This window comes from Puma concolor, chromosome A2 (genome assembly GCF_028749965.1).
Source record: "Puma concolor isolate L17-30 chromosome A2, mPumCon1.1.hap2, whole genome shotgun sequence".
Classification (NCBI taxonomy): domain Eukaryota; kingdom Metazoa; phylum Chordata; class Mammalia; order Carnivora; family Felidae; genus Puma; species Puma concolor.
Window position 1 is genome coordinate 76,934,449 of NC_141668.1, and position 22,104 is coordinate 76,956,552.

The 22,104-nt window shown below is 35.0% G+C and overlaps 2 long non-coding RNA genes across 5 annotated transcripts in view; one reads left to right on the plus strand and one right to left on the minus strand.

The window, feature by feature from the left end:
- Positions 1 to 22,104, plus strand: part of LOC147583276 (uncharacterized) — a 417,756-nt gene that overhangs the window by 289,387 nt on the left and 106,265 nt on the right. The gene's annotated exons all lie outside the window — the stretch shown is intronic.
- LOC147583277 (uncharacterized) overlaps positions 13,944 to 22,104 on the minus strand; it is a 115,560-nt gene continuing 107,399 nt past the window's right edge. For all 3 annotated transcript variants that reach the window (XR_015247759.1, XR_015247760.1, XR_015247752.1), the window contains 2 exons: positions 14,895 to 15,215; positions 13,944 to 14,481 (listed from right to left, as the gene is read on the minus strand). This is a non-coding gene — a long non-coding RNA (uncharacterized LOC147583277). The remainder of the gene's footprint in view (positions 14,482 to 14,894; positions 15,216 to 22,104) is intronic.

Here is a 22,104-nt window from a genome sequence, read left to right on the forward strand (position 1 = left end):
CTGTTTGTTTTTTGATGGTGATATATTTCCTCATTGAACTTCCTGCTTTGTTTATATACTGTTTTCCTAATTTTGTTGTATGTCTGCATGTTCTTATAGTTAATTAAACTTCCTTAAGTGGATTCTTCGTTTTTAGTTTTTTAATATTTATTTACTTATTTTGAGAGAGAAATAGACAATGAGTGGGGGAGGGCAGAGAGAGGGATAAAGAGAATCTGTCGTCTGTGCAGAGCATGATGTGGTTCATGAGTCTGTGAACTGCAAGATCATGACCTGAGCTGAAATCAAGAATCGGATACTTAACCCACTGAGCCACCCAGGTGCCCCTTGAGTGGATTCTTTTGAATTATTTGTCTAACACTTTATAGATCTACACTAGTTAGGGTTAGTTATTGGAGCTTTATTAGTTTTCTTTGGTGTTATCACTTTTCAATATTTTGTATTCCTTACATTGGTATCTGTGTATTTGAGTAATTGAGTAATAGAGGTCTGCTCAGGCAGAAACAGTTATTTACCATTCAGCTCAGTTTGGGGTTCCAAGTGTATCTGCTGGTGATGTTCTTGGGAAGATAGAGACTGCTATCATGGTCTGTTTTTGGGCAAGGCAACTATCTGACCTTTGAGGATGGAATGGGGGTTGTGCCCCTGCCTGAGAACAGTAGGATAGGACTGCTGGCTTGGTTTCTATCCAAGTGAAGCTGTAGGGTGGGCTGCATGGTTGACTGGATTCTCTGATTAGGCTTATTAGATAGTCAGAATTGGATATTATATTCAGTAGTATATGGGGCTATGAATTAGGTTTTCTGACCAGGCAGAGCATCAGGATGAGACCCAAGGACTATACAGCTTATTTGAGGACCCAAATCTGGACAGACTATACACTGGATTCTCTGATCAGGTAAGGCCACTGGTTTTACTCTATAGACAGGGGATGCCATGGCCTGTGCTGTTCAGGTGTCACCATACATAGGGCTGTTAAATTGCTACCCTTGTGCTCTGGTTAGGTTCCCCAGTTGGACAGGTTAAAGGGTATATTCAGCAATGAGCAGGGCAGTGAATTAGATTTCTTGCCAAGGGACAGTGGGAGAAGTAGCTTTAAGGCTGATAAAGTTCTTTGTTGTCTTAACTCAAGCTAACCTGCACCCCAAGTTTTGTGACCAAATAGGGCAATATGGTTTGTTCTGCGAACTATTTACTCTGCCCACACACATCTCTGCTCAAGTGCTGCTGGTCAGCACAACTTCCAGGAGTTGTTGCCAACCCTTCTAGTCATATGAGTCCAGAAAACACTCTCAGGTTGGGTCAGCTGTGATCCAAATTCTTGCCTGTATGGGAGGAGTGGCTGCTCCAGACCACTCTCAAGCAGGCTTTCTGGTTGGGAAATGCTGGGAGCTACCCTTATCCTTGGCTATGAATTAATCCCTTTGGTCTATTAAAGAAGGGGAGTACCACACATCTGGCATTGGATTTGCTCTGGGGATGATCAGCTTTGCTTGCTTGCTTCTCTGCTCAAGCACCCCTGGGTCACACTGCTTCCAGTTGTCACAAGCCCCTCTGGTGGGAGACATTCCACAGGAGGTAGGGCTGTGATTCAACTACTTGCCTGGGTGAGGGCAAACCAGGCCCTAGGACCTTTGAAGATCCAAATCTGGCAGATGTGCACCCTGCAACTCTCCCTAATCAGAATGTGCTATTTGGCTTTTTTTTAAACTTTATTTTTGAGAGAGGGAGAGAGAGAGAATCAGAGACAGAGTGTGAACAGGGGAAGAACAGAGATAGAGGCAGACACAGAACCTATAGCAGGCTCCAGGCTCTGGGTTGTCAACCCAAAGCCTGACCTGAGGCTTGAACTCATGAACCTCGAGATCATGACCTGAGCCGAAGTCAGATGCTTAACCAACTGAGCCACCCAGGAGCCCCACAGTGTGCTATTTGGTTTTGCATATTAGCAAAGCCAATGGTTGAGATTACTACTTGGGCACTATAGGTATGGATTTGGTCTGCCAAGGTCCTGTGCAAGTTTTTGCAAGCACTTACCCCCTGCTCTATCAGGCAGATTCCCAATGGTTGAGGCCAAAGATTTCCCTGCAAACCCTGTGATGTGAAATTAGAGTAGGGGCTTCTATGAACTGAGTCACAATGCTCAGCGTGGTTGTCCTTTCTGGCTCTTTTTTCCCTCTTGAGGAACTGGAGGCTCAGGGGAGATCTTTCCATGTGGTGCGGCACTAGCCTGTGGGGAGGGGCAATGGGGTCAACCTCTGGCCTCTTCTCTTACCCTTCTAATGCAGTGTGTCTTGGTTTTTATGGTGCAGAGCCATGTCTTCAGCCTCACGCCATGTTCTAGGATTGTCCTTGTGGTGTTTTGTTCTTGAATAGTTGTTGGTTTTTGTTCTTGTGAGATGGAGCAAAATCAGGAATAATTTACATCACCATGTCACTCTCCAGTTTTATGAAAGACAATTCTTTATTCAGTTAATTGCTTTTGCTCCTTTGTCAAAATAGTTGATTATATTTGCATGGGTCTTTAACTGAGATAGTTCTTTTATTCCATTGATCTCTTCTGTAGCCAATATCACACTGGATTGATTAGCATAGCTTTATAGTGAGTATTTAAAAATTGTGTTCTGTGAATCTTCGAACATCTTCAGTGTTGTGTTTTCTACTCTAGGTCATTTGTCTTTCCATAAAAACTGATAATTTGTTGGTAACTATACAACAGCTTCCTAGAATTTTGACTGAGTATGTATTGGAGAATCTGTAGATGAAATGAAGAAAAAATGGTATCTTAACATTACTGAATATTCCATTACATAAATATGAGATAAATTACTTATTTAGATCTGAAATCTCTTTCATCAATGTTTTGTAGTCTTCCACAGACATTGTTCATACTTTGTTAGATGTGTACTAAGTATTTCATTTTATCAGTGCTACTGTAATAGTGATTTTTAAATGTCAAATTCCAGTTGTTTATTGCTGACACAGGAAAGTAATTTATTTTTGCATATTGATCTTTTATCCTATGACCATCCCATACTCATTTATTAGTTCCATTAATTATTTTCTCAATTCTTTGGGGTTTTTACCTAGACCATTATTCCATCTTTAAATAAAAACAATTTTATATCTCCATTTTCAGTTTGTATAATTTTATTGTTTTTCTTACCTTAGTGTATAAGCTCAGGCTTTCAGTAAAATTTTGAATAGGATTGGTGATAAAGGATATTCTTACCTTATTTCCAATCTTATTGGGGAAAATCCAGTTTCTCATCATTAAGTGTCATGGTAAGTGTAGGTATTTTGTGATGTTTTTATCAAGTTTAAGCACTTGTTCTCTATTCCTAGTTTTGTGAGTTTTTTTTCTTATATTATGAACAGATATCAAAGTTTGTCCAATAGATGCTTTTTCCGCTTCTTTTGGTATGATTGTCATTTTTCTTCTTTAGTCTGTTGATGTGGATTACATTGTTTTTTGAATGCTGGGCCACTCTTACACATCTGAAATAAATCCCACTTTGTCATGGGTATTGCTTTCTATACATTGCTGGATTTACTATGCTAATAATTTGTTGAGAATTTTCATATCTATAGTCATCAAAGATGCTGCTATGTAATTTTCCTTTTCTTCAAAATGTCCTTGTTTGCTATTAGAGTAAATGTGGAGTTACTGAATGAGTTTTGAAGTGTTTACTCCTCTCTCTAGTTATGAAGCAGATTATGGAAATAGGTACTGTTTTTTAGGTATTTAGTTGAAACCATCAATAAACTTAGCTGGACCTAGTTCCTCCCTCCCTTCTTCCCTCCCTCCCTAAAGTTTATCAATTATTGATTTAATTTCTTCAATAGATATAAAACCATTAAATTTGTTTTCCATAGGTGAGTTTAGGTAGTTTGTATTTCAGGGAATTTCATATAATTTATCAAACTTGTTGGAACAGAGCTCTTTGCACTATTCCTTTATTGCCCTTCTAATTTCCATGCTGTCAGTAGTCATGAACTCTTTGATTTCTGACAGTAGCAAATTTTATTCTTTTCATTAGTGTAGCTACGTATTTATAATCTTATTCTTTTTTGCCTCCCAAAGAACTTTTGGTTTAGTTGATATTCTCTTTTGTTTTCATTGGTTTATGTTCTAATGGTTTCTGTTCTAATTTGCATTTTTTTCTTATGTATGGTTGAGGTTTATTTGCTCATCTCCAGTTTTATATGGCAAAAGCTAGTATTAAATTTAGCTCTACTTCTCTTTAAATGTTATGTATTTTTTCCTACCAGCACCCTCTAGGCATTGCTTACATATTGCCTATGAATTTTGAAAAAAAATTTTTATTTTTATTTAGTTCAAAATATTTTACATGCAGAACTTAAAAGTTTCTTTATTGAAGTATAATTGACATACAATGTTACATTAGTTTCATGTGGCTAACATAGATTTCAACAACTGTATACCTTAGTCTCTGTTCACCGTATGTGCAGATACCACTTGCTGTTACAATACCATCAACTATATTCTCCTTTGCTGTACCTTTCAACCCTGTGATTTACTCATTCCATAACTGGAAGTCTGTACCTCCCATGCCTCTGCACACATTTTGCTCATTCCTCCACCTCCTTCCAGTCTGTCAACCGCTAATTTGTTCTTTGTATTAGTGAGTTTATTTCTACGTTTTTGTTTGTTTTCTTTTTAAGATTCCACATATAAGTGAAATCCAATGTCATTTGTCTTTATCTGATTTATTTCACTTAGCATGAACCCTCTAGATCCATCCATGTTGTTGCAAGTGGCGAGCTTTCATTCTTTTTTTATTGCTGACTAATATTCCATTGTGGGTATGTTATGCATATACATATATATGCATACATAAATATACACACACTTTCATAACCATTTATCTATCAATAGATACTTAAGTTGCTTCCACATCTTGTTTATTACAAATAATGCTGCAGTAAACATCCTTGTTTCATTTAGTGTTTTCATTTCCTTTGGGTAAATACCCAGTAGTGGAACTAGTAGATAGTGTGGTATTTCCCACATGATCCCAATTTATATTCCCACCAACAATGCACAAGCATCCCTTTTTCTTCACATCCTCACCAACACTTGCTATTTTCTATCTGTCTATGTTTGTATGTATGTAAGTAAATAATCTCTGCACCCAGTGTGGGGATCTAACTCATGACCCCACCATAAACAGTCACATGCACTACTGACTGAGGAGCCAGGTGCCCCTATTTTTTGTCTTTTTGATACTAGCCATTCTGACAGATATAAGGTAATCAGTCTCTCATTGTGGCTTTCCTTTGTCTTTCCCTGATGATTAGTGATGTTGAGCATCTTTTCATGTGTTTGTTGGTCATCTTTACATCTTCTTTGTACAAAATGTCTATTCAGGTCCTCTGCCATTTTAAAATCAGACTATTTTTGAGGGTTGAGTTTTACAAATTCTTTGTTTAATTTGGATATTAACCCCTTAGAAATACTTGAAAATGATATATTCTTCTCCCATTTAGTAGGTTGCATTTCATGTTGTTGGTGGTTTCTGTGAAAAACTTTTCATTTTGGTTTAGTCCCAATAGTTTATTTTTGCTTTTGTTCCCCTTGCCTTAGGAGACATATCTAGAAAAATGTTGCTAAGGACAGTGTCAAAGAGATGAGTGCCTCTGTTTTCTTCTAGAAGTTTTATGGTTTTGGATCTCAAATTTCAGTCTTTAATCCATTTTGAGTTTATTTTGTGTATGACATAATAAGTGGTCCAAATTCACTCTTTTGCATGTAGCTGTCCAGTTTCCCAAACACTATTTAAGACTGTCTCTTTCCTATTGTAAGTTCTTGATTCCCCTGTCACAGATTAATTGACTAACTAAGGGTGAATTTATTTCTTGGGTCTCTGTTCTGTTTTATGTGTCAATTCTGATCTGTGGGTTTATTTTTGTGACAGTACCATACTGTTTTGATTACTATAGATTTATAATATATTTTGATATTGGGGCTTATGATAACATCCAACTATGTTCTTGTTTTTAAGATTGCTTTGGCTTTTCAGGGTTTTTTTTATGATTCCATAAAATTTTTAGGATTATTCTAGATCTGTAAAAAATATTTCTATTTTGATCGTGATTGTATTGAATCTGTAGATTGCTTTGGATAGCATTAATATCTTAACAAAATTAATTGCTCCAATTCATAAGTATGGTATATCCTTCCATTTGTGTTATCTTCATTGTTGTTCATTAAAGTTTTACTGTTTTCAGAGTAGAGGTATTTTTCTTACTTAGTTTATTTCTAGGTATTTTTTTGTGCAATTATAATTGGGATGGTTTTCTTAATTGAGCTTTGTGCTACTTCATTATTAGTGTACAGAAATGCAACAGATTTTTGTATGTTAATTTTATATCTTGCGACTTTTCTGATTAATTTATAACTTCTAATAGTCTTTTGGTGGAGTCTTTAGGATTTTCTATATGTTAGTATCTTGTCATCTACAAATAGTGATAATTTAACTTGTTCCTTGCCAATTTGGATGTCTTTTAACTTTTCTTGTCTGATTGCTGCAGCTAGGACTTGCAGTACTGTGTTGAATAAAAGTGGCAGGAGTAGACATCCATGTCTTATTTCTGATGTTAGAGAAAAAGCTTTCAGTTTTTTACCATTGAGGGTGATCTTAGAAGTGGGTTTTTCATGTATGGCCCTTATTATGTTAAGGTATATTTTCTATAAACCTGCTTTATTGAGAGTTTTTATTATGAACAGATGTATGTTAGAAACTGGAGAAGGGAAAGTAAAGTATTCTACCAACTGACAAGGTAATTTAAGACTGGAAAATTAAGCAGTCAACTTCATATAGTTTACACAGAGTTTTATTTAGGGTAACTTACTGACAGAGGGATGAAAATCCAGGAGCTGCAGAGCTATTCTCTACAAATTTAAGGCCTTAGTCCACAGATTTCATAGAATGAGGGGATGTGCAGAAGTCACTGGGGTGAAATAAAAGGTTTAACATTTAACAGATCTCATGGTGCCATCTGTAAGTCAGAGGGTGCCAGTGGAGAAGAAAATGTTATTGCTACTGTGTATCTAAACAACTTTTAAAAAGATCAAAACAAGCCTTCCGATATTCTGGTCAGGACACATGTTAACCTCCAAGGGACCTGGAACATGGAACCTTGAAATGGGTCCTTGTGTGGAAATGAACAAAATGGAGGGCCAAAGATGGAGTCAGTATTGTCAGCCGTCCTACAGATGTTGAACTTTGTTGAATGCTTTTTCTGCTATTGACATCATCATTTGGTTTTTATCTTTCATTTTCTCAATGTGCTTATCACATTGTTTAATTTGTGAATATTAAACCACCCTTGCGTTCCTGGAATAAATCCCACTTGATTGTGGTGAATGGTCCTTGTAAGGTGCTGCTAAATATGGTTTGCCAATATTTTTTTGAGGGATTTTGCATTTATGTTTATCAGACTTATTGGCTGGTAGTTTTTAATTTTTTTAGTTTTTCTATTTCCTGTATCAGGGTAATGTTGGCCTCATAGAACATATCTGGAAGCTTTCCTTCCACTTCTATCTTTTGAAATACTGGAAAAGAATAGGAATTAACTATTCTTTAAATGTTTGGTAGAATTCACCTGGTCCTGAACTTTTGTTTGTTGGGAAATTTTTTTTATTACAGATTCAATTTCATTGTTAGTAATGAATTTGTTGGCATGTGAGTTTTCATATTAGTCTCTTATATTCCTTTGTATTTATTTGGTGTCAGTTGTTACTATTTCTCTTTCATTTTTGATTTTATTTATTTGGGTATTTTTTTTTTTTCTTGATGAGTCTGGCTAAAGGTTTATCAATTTTGCTTATCTTTTCAAAGAATAAGCTCCTGGTTTTGTTGCCATTTGCTCTTTCCTGGTTTTGTTGCTGTTGTTGTTGTTACTCTATTTCATTTATTTCTGCTTTGATTTTTATTATTTTCTTTTTTCTAACTTTGGGGTTTTTTGTTGTTCTTTTTCTTTTTGCTTTAGTTTTAACATTAGATTATTTCAGATTTTTCTTATTTTTTTGAGGTAGGCTTGTATTCACTATAAATTTCCCTCTTAAAATTATTTCAATGTGTGCCCCAAATTTTGGATCATTGTGTTTTCATTTTCATTTGTCTCTATGTATTTTTTTTTGTTCCCTCTTTGACTTTTCAAACAATTGGTTGTTTCTATGTGGTTTTGATGAGAGCAAATAACATGAAAGAAGCTTTCAAAAAAGAGGTGGAAGGTGACTAGATTTTACAGATATGAGGACACAAATTACAAAGGGAATAGTGGTTGGGAAATCTTAGCCAGAGGGGAAATGGTGTTAATGATGAGTTGTGTGGAGGTAATCTAACATTTACCCATGGATTTGATGGTCTTTCTGGTTTGGATTTTTGGCAGTGACTAAGGTGTACAGCAATGTACGATAACATGAGATGAGTTTTATTGGTCTTTCAGAAGAAGGAAAACCTTACAGCATCCCCTTGGGATTTCTCTCAGGCAGTTACTGAGGTCATGGGGTTGGGGATTGGTAGGAAGTGCTACTTAAACAGACCATGAATATCTATAGGCTTCTTTAAAAAACTTCACCTGGTGTCCCAATTGGGGAAGGGCAGTTTATTCAGGAATAAGGTGAGCTTGGTAGGCCTCCTTTGAAACTTTTTATACGCTATGTGTCAGCCTAGATTTGGGTAGGACTTAGTGAAAGCATGTTGACCTTTATTGATTTCATTTAAAGTCTAAGAGAAATACAGCTAATGTAAGATATGTTGTGGAAACTGTGATGAGAGTTGCAAAAGTGAATTATCCCAGTCTTCAATGAGATAACATTTTTATCCAGTTACAATACTAACATTTTGGGCAGGAGACCATTCTTGACAGAGGGAACATCATGAATACATTTAGGAAAGCATTGCCAAAAAATTATTGAAAACAAAACAAAACATGTCAAGATACGATGAAAAGAAGAAAAAATACCCACCACACAAAGTGAAAAAGATGAAGAGATCCAAAAACAGGAGGGAAGGGAGAAAACTTAGGTAAGGATGGAGAAAAGGCTAACATTTATTTGTAAATTATTAAATCAAGCTTGCTTTTCACTTTGGGAATTTTGTTAAATTGTAGAATCTCCATACCTAACGAGGCACACAAGATTGTGCATTTCTAACAAGCTTTTTGGTGATCCAATGCTACTGGTTTTCAACCAAACTTTGACTGCCAAGGGGATAGATTAATAGAGTTCATTGGAAGACATTGCTCTATATCTATTTTGTTATATTTTTATTTTCCCCTTTTAGCTCCCAAATGAAATATGTTTAGACTTCTAACATTAAAGTGGCTTACCATTTTTTTTGTTGTGTTACAGAACATTATGTCTGTATTAGCATTTTTTTGATCATGAAAAGTATACTCTTTAATCCCCATCCACCCACCCTCTGGTAATAAACTGTTCTCTATAATCAAGAGTCTGTTTCTTGGTTTGTGGTTTTTGTTTTTTTCTTTGCTCATTTGCTTGGTTTCTTAAATGCCACACATGAGTGAAATCATATGGTATTTGCCTGTCTCTGACTGACTTATTTCACTTAGCATAATATTCTCCATCCGTGTTATTGCAAATGGCAAGATTTCATTATTTTTTGTGGCTGAGTAATATTCCACTCTGTGTGTGTAGAGAAATATCTGTTAATGTGTTCTGCCCATTTATTAATTGGAGTACTTAGTTTTTGCGTGTTGAGTTGTATATGCTCTTCATATATTTTAGATATTAACCCTTTATCAGTTATGTCATTTGCCAGTATTTTTTTCCCATTCCATGGGTTGCCTTTTAGTTTTGTTGATTATCTCCTTAAATGTGGAAGGAACTTTATTTTGGTGTCCCAATAATTTTTTCCTTCATTTCCTTTGTGTCCGGAGACAGATTTAGGAAAATGTTTCCATAGCTGATGACAGAGATACTATTGCCTGTGCTCTCTTCAAGGATTTTTTAGGTTTCAGGTATCACATTTAGGCCTTCAATTCATTTTGACCTTATTATTGTATATGGTGAAAGAAAGTGGCCCAGTTTCATTCTATTCCATGTGTTATTATTCCAGTACCATACCATTTTAATTAGTACTGCTTTGTAACATGACTTGAAATCTGGAATTGTGATGTCTCCAGCTTTGTTCTTCTTTATCAAGGTCGTTTTGTTTATTTGGGGTCTTTGTAGTTCTATATAAATTTTAGGATTGTTCTAGTTCTGTGAAAAAATGCTGTTGGTATTTTGATAGGGATTGCATTGAATGTGTAGATGGCTTTGACTAGCATAGACATTGTAACAATACTTGTTCTTCTAGTCCATGAGCAAGAAATATCTTTCTATCTCTTTGTGTCATCTTGAATATCTTCCAACAGTGTTTTATAGTACAGATCTTTCACCTCTGTAGTTAGGCTTATTCCTAGGTGTCTTACTTATTTTTGGTATAATTGTGAATAGGATTATTTTCTTAATATCACTTCTGCTGCTTCATTATTATATAAGAATGCAACAAATTTCTGTACATTAACTTTGTATCCTGCAATTTACTGAATTCATTATTGGTTCTAGTAGTGTTTTGGTAGAGTCTTTAGGGTTTTCTGTAGTTTCCTGTCATCTGCAAATACTGACAGTTTTACCAATTTGGATGCCTTTTATTTCTTTTTGTTGTCTCATTGTGTGGCTAGAACTTCCAGTACTATGTTGAATAAAAGTGGTGAGAATAAACATCCTTGTCTTGTGCCTGACCTTAGGAGAAAAGCTCTTAGTTTTTCACCATTAAGTATGATGTTCACTGTGGGTTTTTCATATAACATCTTTATTATGTTGAGGTATATTCCCTCTAGATCTGGTTTGGAGAAGGTTTTTATCTGAATGGATGTTGTACTTTGTCAAATGCTTTTTCTGCATCAATTGAAATAATCATATGTTTTTATCCTTTTTCTCATTGGTGTGATATATCACATTGTTTTGCAAATATTACTCTTGCATCCTGGGAATTAATTCCACTTGACCATAGTGGATGACTTTCTTAAATGCATTGTTATATTTGGTTTGCTAATATTTTGTTGAGAAATTTTGCATCTTTGTTCATCAGATATACTGGTCTGTACTCTTTTTTTGTCTGTGGTGTTTTTATTTGGTTTTGGCATCAGGGTGATATGTGCCTCATAGAATGAAGTTGGAAACTTTATTTCCTCTTCTATTTTTTTGGAATAGTTTGAGAATAGGTATTAACCCTTCTTTAAATGTTTGGTAGAATTAGACTATGAAACCATCTGGTCCAGGGTTTTTCTTTGTTGGGAGCTTTTTTATTACTGATTCAATTTCAATGCTGGTAATTGGTCTGTTCAAATTTTCTATTTCTTTCTGCTTTAACTTTGGTAGGGTATATGTTTTTAGGAATTAATCAATTTATCTAGGTGGCCAATTTGTTGGCATATAATTTTTCATAATCTCTTAGAACTGTATTTCTCTGGTATTGGTATTTATTCTCTTTAATTAGTGATTTTATTTGGGTTTCTCTCTCTCTGAGTCTGTTAGAAGTTTATCCATTTTGCTGATCTTTTCAAAAAACCAGCTCCTGGTTTCCTTGATCTGTTCTATTATTTTTTGTTTCTATATCATTTATTTTTGCTGTAATCTTTATTTTCCTTTTGCAGGATTTTGTTTTTTCTACTTTTTCTAGTTCCTTTAAGTGTAAGGTTAGGTGTTTTGTTTTTGGCTTTTTTTTTTTCCCCCTCTTCTTGAGTAGTACTATATTGCTCTGAATTTCCTTCATAGAACTATTTTTGCTGAATCCCAAAGATTTGGACCATTGTGTTTGTCATTTGTCTTTATTTCTTCTTTGATTTCTTGGTTGGCAAATTCATTATTCAGTAGCATGTTATTAAATCTTCATGTATTTTTTCTGCTCTGTCCAGATTTTTTTCTTGTGCTTGATTCCTAGTTTCATAGGATTGTGTTCAGAAAAGATGTGTGGTATGACTTCAACATTTTTAATTTTTTTAAATGTTTATTTATTTTTGAGAGAGAGAGAGGGAGACAGGATCTGAAGCAGGCTCCAGGCTCTGAGCCATCAGCCCAATGCAGGGCTTGTACTCATGAACCGCAAAATCATGACCTGAGCCAAAGTCAGATGCTCAACCGACTGAGCCAGCCAGGTGCCCCCTGACTTCAGCTTTTTAAAAATATGTTGAGACTTGTTTTGTGGCCTAATATATTCTTTGTACACTTAAAAATAATGTTTATTTTGCTGTTTTAGGGTGGAATGTTCTGTATTTGTCTGTTAAATCCATCTTGCCCAATCAAAACTATTTCCTTGTTGATTTTCTGTTTGGATGATCTGTCCATTCATGTTAAGTGGGGTGTTAAAGTCCCCTACTATTATTATATTACTATCAATCATTGCCATTATGTTTGTTTCATGCACTTGAGTGCTATCATGTTTGGTGCATAAATATTTACAATTATTGCTTCTCCTTAGATTGTTCCCTTTATAATTATATAGTGTCCTTCTTTCCCTCAGGTTACAGTCTTTGTTTTAAAGTCTATCTTGTCTGATATAACTATTACTGCCCCAAATTTCTTTTGACATCAGTTTGCATTATAAATTTTTCTCCATCCCCTCACTTTCAGTCTGACATGAGTCTCATGTAGGCAACATATAGGTGGGTCTTGTTTTCTTATCCATTCTGTCACCCTCTGTCCTTTTGATGGGAGCATTTAGTCCATTTTCATGCAAAGTAATTCTTGATAAATATTTATTGCTATTTTTTACTTGTTTTGTGGTTTTTCTCTGATCCTTTCTTGTTCTCTTTCATGGCTTGTTGGCTTTCTTTAGTGATACAGATTCCTTTTCTTTATTTTTTTGCATATGCATTAGTGGTTTTTGATATGTGGTTACCGTTAGGTTTGTATACAAAATCTTCTGTATATAGCAGTCTATATGAAGTAGGTGGTCGCTTAAGTTTGAAACCATTCTTATTCCTCTTCTGCCATGCTTTAGATACATGGTGTCGTATTTTACATCTTTTTATTTTGTGAATCCCCTGATTTTTATCAAAATATTTATTTTTAATGTTTTTTTTTTTAATTTTAATACTCTCACTTATGGTCTTATTTTACCTAAAGAGTCTCCTTTAATATTTCTTATAGGGGTGGTTTAGTGGTCATGAATTTTTAGTTTTTCTTTGAGAAACAATATTTATATGTCCTTCTATTCCTAATGATAGCCTTTCTGGATAGAGTATTCTTGGCTGCAGATTTTTCCCTTTCAGCATTTTGAATATATCATGCCATTCCCCCTGGCCTGCAAAATTTCTGCTGAAAAATCCACTGAGAGCCTTATGGGGTTTCTCTTGTATGTAACTGCTTTCTTTCATCTCTACTTTTTGCCATATTAATTACTATGGGGCTTGGTTGTGGACTTCCCTGGGATGAATTTTTTGTGGGGGATCTCTGTGCCTCCAAGCTGGATATCTATTTCCTTCCCCCTATTACAAAAGTTTTCAGTTTTTTTCAAAATTTCTGCCCACTTTATCTCTCTTCTTCTTCTGAGATCCCTATAATACAAATGTTTTACAGTTGATGGAGTCACTAAGTTCCTTAAGACTTATGCCTTGTTGTGGGTAATGTTTGATCCCCAGCAGGAGTGGAGTACATTTTAACAAGTTGTGGATGATCTGCTTGCAAAATGTGACCTGACATTGCTGCATCAGAAGTGAGATGGGTGTCAGGAGATGTGGTGTTGGGTGAACATAAATCTTCTCATTCTTATAATCTCATGGACAACCTATTCTTACAGGAACAGGATATACAATGTTTCTTCTCTTGGTGCTTTTACATACAGTGTTGTCAAAAGATAAAGAATTAATTCTTTTACTTTTTTTATAATAATATAACTCAAAGCTGTTAAGAAGATTGTTGCATTTTATTCCATGTCTCCTCCAGAATCTATTTTGATGAAGTGGGTAAGGTTTGCTATCACCCACTACTTCTGATACCAGTGTTAGTTTTATACATTCAGAACACTTTCTGAGGGTTAATTTTATATTCTGGAGTAGTTCAAAGCACTGCATTATGATGCCATTTGTCACTTCTTTCTAGAGGCACTTCACATTCAAATTGTCCTGTCTAGTCATTTTATTTGTCTAACTTCTTCAGCAACCTTTATCCCTTCATGTATTCACAGCCAGCTCTTCACACTGCAGAGTCCATGCAAATAATTCCTGGATAAAGCATCTTAATTTTAGCTGCTCTATCCATATACCATAGACTGGAGGACTTATGAACAGAAAGTACTTCTCAAGTTGTGGAGGCTGGAACTCAGATATCAGGTTGTCAGCATGGTGACTTCTTTTTTTATCTGTAGACTTCTGAGTTCTCCTTGTGTTCTCACATGGCAGACAGAGATGGAGGTAGCTCTCTGACTTTTCTACTAAGGTCACCTACAAATAGCATCACCATAGGAATTAGATTTCAGCAAATGAAATTTAGGGAACATTCAGTTCCTAACAAATACATGTATGCAAACATTCTCAGTTGGAGCTAATTGATCTTCTCCTTTCAGTTACTCCCACACCCAAAAGCCCACAAACTGAATCAGTGTGTTAGCAGAGTGCTTAGCAAATACATAAAAGACTTTTGACTTGGAAGTCTGATTACAATTCAAAAATGTGTATTTCTTGTAACTTTTGCTTTTATTGAAGGGCTGAAAGTTTGCATTATTATAGAAACCTTGAATGATAGAAGAAAATATTTCCCTATGTTTCTATTATCACTTCACCCCCAACCTAGCCTCAAAGCTTAAGTAAGTCTGAAACCTTGTTTCAAGGAGAATGGAACTTATTTTCAGTTTTACCTGCAGCAGACTGAGGAAAATACTGCTATGCTAAGCACTGGTCCTTTTGGACTTTCAGACCACAAAACGTATAAATCAAATGATCTTCTCTTTTGAAGATGTTTTTTCCAGGCAGTTAGGTTAGCTTCTGCTTTAAACTTACTCTCCCTGTGACATGCACATGTTGTGTTTCTTTGGCATCTTCTGATGAGAGGAGAACAATTGATAGGAGCAGCAATCACAGGTGCACTCAACGTGCCCCTTCAGAGACTGCTATGTTGCCTTTTCCTCTTGCTGAACAAGTCCTCCTCTGTCTTTGAAAAAGAAGGCGGTTCTCTCTGCCTGTTGAGCAAGTTCAGTTAAAAATCTTATGGGGAGAATTTCACAGCATGTAAGCAGAAACAGTCTTATTGCCTCTATTTTCAGAACCTCTTCAAATTACAATAATATGCCCAAGAAGCATATGAGAAAAGCTTTTTGAGCTAAAATAGAGCTTTTACCTTTTAAACCCAAAATATAAGTAGAGAAATCACTTTGCTCTTAAGAGTTTATTTTCCAATTGTAAATTCCACACTTCAGGAAATGTTACATTCTTGTGGGAACAAAGAAAGAAATGCCTGTATAAAACAAGTCTTTTCTATAAATGTTAGACTCTTCCACATAGAAAATCCTCTTCTAATTTACCACTTGTGTAAATATGATAAATTTTCATTTCCCAGAAATTATTTGGAAAATATATGGAGAAATAAATTACTATATAAATATGCACTTAAATTTTTTTCAAAAACATATTACTCATTTTTATTCATCATAGTTAAGGAAAGCTCTATCTAGTTTCCATGTTTCATAATCCCGTAAGATGTTTTTGTTCATATTCTTGATGGAAATCAAAATACTTATATTTTAATTGACGTGACTGAGCATTATTAGACTCTAAATAGTCAACATGGCAGATAACTACCTTTGTTTGATACTTGGGAGTTGATATATTGATTAATAAATCGACTTACTTTATGCATAATCTATTCTAAGAGTTCCTAGAATATTGTGAAAATGTTTACATTTGCATTTATATAGTGATAAATTCAAGCAGGGGAAAATTAGGTACTAATGGACCAAATTGTGAGAGCAATTGCTAATGAGATATCCACTTCTTCTTTTCTGTAGCATCTATAGAACTTTGCTAGGGTTGCAGAGCTCTTGAGAATGAGGATGATAGCCAGTATTTAAAGCCCCAGCCCATTTTCTGTTATTCTAGTGCTAAGAGTCCAAGGACTCACTCTAAAATAATTTATTTTTCATGTACAGGATAGAGGAGCTAAAAGAATTTTCCAACTAAGTACTTGCCCTTGCTTTTCAGAATAATAAAATAAAAACAGGCATATTACAAATACAAAAAGGCAAATCATTTATAGCTTACCAAAAATGTGAAAATAAATATAATTTTTGGCTTTTTGAAGAAAGAAAAGAAACGTTAAGAGAATAATAGAATTTTGTTTTATCAAACATGGAAACATTTTTTTTAAACATGTATCAATTTGTTTAAACACTTATCCAGGGGTAAGTCTCTAACCACATCAAATCTCTAGGAAGTATCTTAAATTGTGAAATAAGATGGGAAAAACTCTCTAGGTATAATAGTCATGATAGAGCTTGACTGACAAAATCAGCACAAAATAACAGACACAAATGTATGAACAAAAAGCCAAAGCTTTATTGGATGGAGGAGGCTTAATAACTCAGAGCCATGTATCTATGTCCATCTGTATACATTTTAAAGTGAACAAAATTGGCTATCTTGTTTCCCAGCCTGCTGCCAATTGGATAATGGTACTAAGAGGGTAGTGGTATTATTAGAGGCATATACAGTGATACAAGGAGAGTGAAAAACCTGAGCAAATGCTATCAAGAGAGTAGGAAAAATTATCTCCATGCTGCATGGTTTCAGGTTACTTTATAAGTCCCAGTTTCCCCAAGTAAGTGAGGGGAAAGATAAGTGTTGTTAGAGCTAGAAGGAGAAAGAATGATAAAACTGTCACCTGCAATACTTTGGAAAGTCGGTAATGACTTTTATAGTTTGGTGGAAATGCTGGAAGACCCTAGTAGCGTGAATTGTCTACTGTTGACTATCCTTGAAAAGGAATTACATGAGGAGATAAGCCGAGGGCAGAAATTGCCAGTTTGAGAGAAGAAATGAAAAGCATGAGAGACAGTCCTGAAAGTTAAGACTTGAGGTTTGCAAGGCACGTTGTGTTTTGATTTCTAACAGGAAAAGGTTAGAGAAAAAGTGTTTGAAATCAGCCTTGTGGCAAAGATGGTATAAAACATATGGACCATATAACAATTGCTAAAATATCTGAACAGGTTAAGTGGCAGAAAGTCTGTGCTTTTCATTGGAAAGACAATTTCTGTGAAAAAAGAGTAAGAATGTGACTTTCTTAAAAAAGTCCTGGCCATTCAAGGTGTCTTCAATTAAATATATATAGAGAGGCATGCCTTGAGAAAAATTCTGAATGTGGTTGTTTGTACATAATATTGACTGAAATTATAGGCCAATAAATTATTGGAAAGAGTTTTACTATCAAGAGGAACACTAGTGTGGACTAAAATAGACTACTGTGCTTACAATTCTCTGTGGTCAGAAAATGGGCTGAGAAAGATTTTCAAAAAGTAATAGTGTCACACATTTTCTTCAGCTGGAGCATATTCTGAAGATAATGGAAAAAGAATTGCCTTGAGGTGAGTGGATTCAAGGACCATAGACAACAATGGACTGGGGATTACCTTCAGGACAAATCAGAGCCCTATCCAGGATTATTCCCTTCAACTAGGAAAGAAGCCCATTTCTGTATATGGCCAATATGAACTGGCATTGCTAAATATGAACAATGAGTGTATGTTTCTCCATCTGAATAGAAGTGTTCATGGTAGGTAGGCTTTCCTTGTTTCACTGCTCTGAATCTGAATGATCTGGCAGAGGGTGTCTGCAGGTGGAGAACTCCTAGACCTAGGATTTGAGCTTAAGTAGTAAATGAGAGGGAAGATTGTATAGTTTAGCTTGGGAGGAGGTGAGTATGTAAGCAAGAGAAGGAAGAATCTAAGATTTGCTGATCTTAAAGCAAGACTGTGGTAAAGCCTATTGTAGTTCTTCAGTGTTTAATTCTCTGCAAAAGAATTATGTTCAGATTCCTTCTCTCATTAGGGCGAAAGTTGGCCATCTTCCCTGTTCTTGCCAAATGAATGTAAACAGAATTAATGTAATAAGACTCTGTATGTCATGGGGCATACTTTTGACATTCCTTTTTCACTGCAGCCCCCCATGTTCCAGGCAATTCCTTTTGTATTTTTGCTACAATAAATACGGCTATAATGACATACACATATCATTTTGAAAATATTTAAATGGACGAAGTTTAAATTCTCAAAAGTGGAATGATTAAGGCAGAAGATATAAATGCAGTAATTTTGATAGATAGGATTAAACTGCCCTCCAAAACAGTGCTCCTAATTTTCATGAATTTATTAGGAGTTTATGAGATGCTGCTCATTTGTTTAGACATGCCAAGAAAATGTATTGCCAACATTTGGATGATCAAACATTTTGAAAATGGGCAATGTTTCTAGTCTTATGTGATACAGATATGGATCATCAAAACTCTTATCTTTTATGGATGTATAAATGTAGACAGTTAGAAACAGAATTTTGTAACATAAATTAAAATCTGCCATGTGAAGAGTTTCAGTGGGTTTTAAATCTAATTAAAATTTGTTTTAAATGCTTATTTATTTTTGAGGGAGAGAGAGAGAGAGTGAATGTGTGAGTCAGGGAGGGACAGAGGGAGACACAGAACCCTAAGCAGTCTTTGGTCTCTGAGTTGTCAGCACAAAGCCCAACACAAGGCTCGAACTAACAAACTGTGAGATCATGACCTGATCCGCAGTTGGATGTTTAACTGACTGAGCCACCCAGGTGCCCCTAAATCTAATTTTTAAAGTGTGTAACATCTTTTGTCTGGAAAAACTACTTATTTGAGGAAATGTACACATTTACTAAGCAAGTTATTACGTTGATAGATGTATAAATAATATTTGTTAAGGTTCACTCAGTAGTGAAAATAATCAACTAGGAATATAAGGTAATTTCCTTAATCTGATAATGGTATCTCTAAAAAGAATGTTTGGCAGACATTACACGTAATGGTGAAATACTGAAAACTGCTTGAGATTAGGAATAAGAGAGGGTATCAGACTGTGACACTTCTATTAAATATCTTAACCAGTGTTGTAAGTCATGAAAAGAAAATTATATATATATTCTAATATATATATTCTAATTCATATATATGTATATTCTATATATATATTCAAATTCATATATATACATATATGAATTAGAAAGATACAAATCTACCATTATTAATAGAAGACATGACTGAATCAAGAAAATCCAAGGGAATAAACTATTAAAATTAAGAAGTGAATTGGGTAAGTCACTGGATATAAGATCAGTATATAAAAATACCATGTTTCTATTTCAGCAACAAAGTAGAAATGGCGTTTCAAAAGTTATCAATGAAGTAGTGACAATATTATCTTACAGTAGATAAAACCCAGCAAACATTTGTATCTACATCAGAATTTTGAAACCCCATAAAACTGCTCAAGAACCACTACTCTATATGACAATAATTTTAAAAAGTGGCATAAGAGCAAGAGAAGACCTGTACACAGGTATTGTCCATTTTTGAAAGTTTGTGTTATACCATTTTGCTTTTACAAAAGACTTACATTAGTACCAGTTTTTGCTACTCCAAAGAAATCTGAAGAGGATTTTCACTTTTACAACAAAAAGGTGAAAAACGAGAATAGTACCAACACATATTCCCCTTGCCTACACTTAGCATCCGCATCAAGCAGCTATAGTTTTGACCTGTGTCTGTGAGCATTTGTGCTTTATCTCAATTTCTTTTGTGCGTCTGTTAGCAAGAGGTGCCCTAAGGTACCAGCAAAGCCTAAGATAGGTTGTTTTTTGGGTTTGAGGATGCTTAAAACATGTTCCATATAAATTAATGGCACTTGCTTCTTTGCTTTAGGTCATTGCAGCTAATGAAATATTTCATAGGAACACTGCACTTCAGATAGCAAGGGAAATCTGTATAGGGATTTATGATGTTTATTGATTGAAACACTCAATACTATAAAGATGTCAGTACTACATAAATTGACATATAGCTTTAATGTAATCCCAATAAAATGTCTACCTGTTTTCCTTTTTTTGGAAATTAACAAGCTGGTTTTAAAATTTATATAAAATGCAAAGAAGGGTAATTCAGGGAACAAGATGAATTTGATCTGTGCTGTTATCTTGCACTTACTAGAAAGTGTTTTTTCACCTCTGACAAAATGAGGAAAAATCCAATTTCTTTTGACACCATAGCTTGTCAAAATACTTTTATTTCCCCTTCCCTGTTGACAATTTCTTCAATTCCCTTACCAGAGGGGTGAGAAACCACTGTTTTTGTTGTTGTTGTTTGTTTGGGTCTGAGGACCCACTTTTTGCTTTTCCACTTATTCTAGGGTGGATGGTGGGTGAATTAAAGCTTGTTTAAGGCTTTCAAATCTTTAAGACTTGTATAAAACTTACTTGATCTTAGGGACAAAAGAACCTGCTCATAGTTCTGTTTTATTTTTAACCAGATAATCTACAATCAAACTACTACATCTCAGTAAGACCAACTAATGGATGTCTTTGCTTCCTAGAATCCAAAAGGCAAGAAATTCACAAAAATCCTGGCCTTCAATCTTGTGTTCATATATAGATGATGCTTATTTTTAAGAATGACTTTCCCAATAATTTTCTCTCTTCAAACTCCCTATCTCAATTTAAGGTAAACTTGGAAGCTTTCTTAGCCCTCTCATCCTGAATTAGTTGCTTCTTCTCCATATTATCTTGGGACCCTGCTTATTTATCTCTCATGAAACATTACACTGTTTCAGAGAACAGAACCAAATAGACTCCAATATCTCAAAAACACTAGAGGTTTACAGATCAAATAACCAACCAAGGTAAGTATATCTGGTTCTCAGATATCCAGGAACTGAAGCATCATCTATTCTTTTGGGGCAGCACAGTAACTTTCATTAGTGGCAGAAGGAGAAAGAACATGAAATATGCACAGGAGGATGTTTTGGTCAGACCTGGAAGTGGTACACATCATGCCAGTTATATTTCCTTGCACAGAGCTCAGATCCATGGTTCATACAACAAGGGACTCTGGGAAATGTAGTCTAGACATGAGGCTAGCTGCGTTTCTCAGATCAAGATCTGTACCATAATTCTCACACCAAATTTATTGTCTTTCCTGATACCACTTCTTTTTCCTGTAGTCCCAGTTTTTCAATTTTTCTTCACTCATTCTCTAAAGCTATAAGATGCAGTCTTCCTTTGACTCCATTTGACTGTGGAGTCAAATGAAGACCAGCCAGTTCTTTGATAGTATGATCCAGACAACATGCAAATGTACCCTCTTCCTACCAACCTTCATTCTTCTAGACAAATTCCCTCATCTGGATCAACAATATTTCTTACATAATTTATTTAGACAGATAACTCATTTTACCACCATTTAATGCTTCTTGAACACATTTTGTATAACCTTAGCAATGACTTCTTCAAAGTCTCTGTTCTTACCCCTCTATACTCCAGACAGGATACTATTCCTTGTCCCTGGAATAAAACATGCAATTTTAGGTCTTGGATTTTTTTTTTCCTTTCTTAGTTAAAAATAACCTTTCCTTTTCCCTTTCTTTTATTTTCCACCTCTGCCTTCTTGATATAAGTATCCTTAAAGATATAACTCAAATTTCATACCCTTGCAAGGCTTCTCTTTCTTAACATCCAACCCATAATTTCAATCACATTTTTCTTTTTACTCCCACAGGAAATTTTTATACTTGTTTTATAGTATTTTTCCCTATGAACTTGCACTGAAGTTATTTGTGAATAGGTCTCTTTCTCTTCACCTAGACAGATTCTTAACAGTAGTTATAGCTGCTTATCCATCTGTCTCTCCAGTATGTGTATACAAGTTAAATACTTGTGGGACTCAATTTTAATAATCTAGGTACCCATTCATCAATGTTTTATTACAAAAAAACCCTTAAGAAATAGTTCTTAAGAAATAGTTCTCAGGAATTGAGAGCTTTTTATAAACAAATATAATCAGGTATG